Source organism: Solanum dulcamara, chromosome 1, assembly GCF_947179165.1.
Source record: "Solanum dulcamara chromosome 1, daSolDulc1.2, whole genome shotgun sequence".
Classification (NCBI taxonomy): domain Eukaryota; kingdom Viridiplantae; phylum Streptophyta; class Magnoliopsida; order Solanales; family Solanaceae; genus Solanum; species Solanum dulcamara.
The window spans coordinates 53,596,142-53,599,451 of record NC_077237.1 but is presented as its reverse complement, the minus strand read 5'-3'; positions in this window follow the sequence as shown (position 1 = coordinate 53,599,451).

The window sequence follows — 3,310 nt, the reverse complement described above, 5'->3', positions numbered from 1 at the left end:
GTCTCAGAGTATATCAATTTGGAAGGATTGGTCTTACCTTGGAGGTCTGCAACATTAGCACTGTTACATTGCTGTAAAGTTCCTAGGGCATGTTTATCATTTTTGGAAAAAGGATACATCGACTTTGCATTATCAATTGTGTGCATATCATCCTTTAGCTGATTGAATTGATCATATTGTTGATATTGGTCTTGAACCAATGTGTGTTCTTCAGCTTGATTATCAGTGAAAATGTGCATATCACCTTGACGAGTGTCTTGACGACTTTTTGAATTTGAATTTGTTGTTGATGATTCGAGACACCTCTTGTAGCTGGGAAGTTGTGCATTGCCCTTAGGGACATTTTGGATTTGATCTTGTGACAAATGGTTCGCCGGAGCTCCAGCGCCAGCACTCTCATAGTGACCCTGTTGATTTGGCAAATTCGAGCTAATTTGAGAGGATTTGATTCCTTCTCTAGTGTTTGTGAGTTGCTGAAACTTCTTTTCATTAGGATGTAGTCCAATAACTTGAACATTATCCAAATTCGAAACTTGAACATTTTTTGCAAAAAACTCGACTGTGGCACCTCCAGTAGCACCAAATTTGAAATTCGAATTGGTGGGCATATATTCCAGACAGTTCACCTGGTGGTGTGTATTTGTATCATTGAAACGCCCCGTTTTGCATTAGTTTCCACCTGAAAATGTCGCCTGAGCTCCGGCAACCTCTCCGGTACCATCGTCCCCAATGATTTCACCGTCCATTTGGGTTAAAATTTTGGTGGTAGGAGCGCCATGAGGTGCGGAACAAACCCCAGGGGGTCCGCCGTCTCGAATGTCGCCGGAGCCTCTTCGAATATAAAGGCGCAACTCCGGCGACTCTGCGATGTTTCTCTTAGGAGTCGCCTGATTAGTGCTCTCAAATGGTGCGGTGGTTTGATCTAATTTTTGGACTGTATGTAGTCAAAACGTTAAGGAATCATCTACCACAGCTCTTGATACTCGAATCAAACCATGTTTCTGAGAATTGATGATCTTGTGTGCAATTCTCAGCTCCTCTTCAAAGATAGTGATTGCATCAGTATTTTGTTGACCCATCGATGGTAGTTGAGTCAAACCAGCTTCACTTGAAATTGCTATTGTGTTTTCAGTGTTATTTTGCAGATTCAAAGTGTCATTAGCTGGATGAAGGGGTGATGTTTGATGATCTATATTCGGTGGCCAAGGGAGCTTCACCGGCGGCGGTGAAGCCATTCAGACTTGTCGGAGATGATGAACAGTATGAGAGAGAGAGAGGAGATAACCGTTGGAGTCTTTTGTTAATTGGAATTGGGGATGGGTTAATAGGATTGGGCTTCAGTCGTGGGCTTTGCTGTGTTATAAGGAAATTATTGCAATGTTGCTGGGTTATCAAGGGAATAAGGGAATGGAATTTAAATGATGAAGGGTCGGTTGGTATTGGAATATTGTAAGTAGGGCTACTTATCGGGCGGATCAGATGGATTATTATGCTTAACGGTTTGACCTAACGGTTATCGGCTTTTAAAAGTAATAATCCGCTAGCCAACCTATAAGATATCGGTTGGTTCAGTATCGGATTAGCAATTATCGGATGGTTATCGGGTGGTGTATCGGTGGTAACATGTAAGCTACAATATGTAAGTCCCTGTATTTCAATCAACATCCCAAAAATAAGCTACGATATGGATAATTAATTTTATACCACTAATTTAATAACGCTAAAATCAGTAAAGCACATATCAAAATTAACAGAAATAATTAAAGCATATTCGAAGTCAATTTAGATATAAAGTGAGGATTTAGCACATTAACATAAAAAATCAGTGAACTAAAGATCTGAAACCTCAAAGAAATTCATGCTTTAGACAAAATTCACAACAAGAGTAAACATGCATCAAAAGAACATATTGAAAAATCAATAGACACAAATGACTAAGAGGACCAAGAAGGCTGGAATCGTTGGAAAGTATGGTACCCGTTATGGTGCTAGTCTGCGCAAGAAGATTAATAAGATGGAGGTTACTTTTGTGAGTTTTGTGGAAAGCATGCAGTAAAGTGGAAAGTAGTGGGAATTTGAGGTTGCAAAGATTGCGGCAAAGTCAAAGCCAGTGAGGAGTACAATTCGTAGACTGAGGGAGCAGACTAAGAGTTAGAGCAATCGTCCCCTTCTAACGGTTGTAGCTTATGATTTGTCTACTTGTTTCGACAAATTTTTCAATTTTGAGAGAGAAGAGAATGAGAGAATAGAGATGAGAGTATGAGACAGAGGCAACAGCCAGCAAGTGCAAGTGTGCAACTGACAACTTATTTAGATTTAGGTAAAATTAGGGTCTTATAATCTAAATGGACTTGGCCTATTTAATTAAATGGGCGCGGCCTATTTAACTAAATGGACTTGTCCTATTGAGGCTTATTTTTAGGTTTACAAATTATAATTACCATACATATTTTATATGTTTAGGGATAAAAATATAATAAAATATAATAAATTCTTAACGGGTTAACGGTTTACCCAGTAACAAAATAGAGTAATCTGTCCCCCACACCGATAAGCCGTTAATTATAAAATTTAAATTCATTCCCCAGCCTCTAATCCGATAACCCAATACCAATAAGTCATTAAACCAATTTTGTGGTTGAGTTATCGGTAGCGATCGATTTTGAACAGCCCTAATTGTAAGTATAGGTGTACTATATATTGTATATGTTTGTTCTTGTTGGCAAAGGAAAATGAGGTGGAATGGTGATGGTTTGCCACGTGGAAATTGGGTTATATTGTTGATGTGTAGTAGTAAATTATGTTGCTGGAAATTGTATAGGGAAAATAGATATGTTGCAAGGTAACGATGTAGTGTTGGAGGGAATTGGGTATTGATAAATAAGGAAAGTGGGCTCTAAACTGAAAAATGGAATTGGAAATTGTGTAGAATGGCTAGAGTTTCAAATTAGAAAAGGGTACTGGTTTCAATTATGGCCAATTGAGTGAAGAAATTAGCCAATTTGAGATTAATTAGGGAATTAGGCTAAAATAAAAATAAAAAGAATTAACACTAATTAATTCACGAGCTTCTTAATTCTTACAAAATAAATTAATTAACCTAATTAAAAACTAATTAATTCAAAAAATAAAAGCTACTAATTTAAGAAATAATTAAAAACAATTAAAATCTTTTGAGATGATTTTCGAATAATCATAAAAGTAATAATTAAGGGTATAATTATATAGAAATATATATATTATCCTAAAACTATAAAAATGATAAAATTAAGTAGGAATAACATAAGAATATTTTAATTTTTATAAAAGC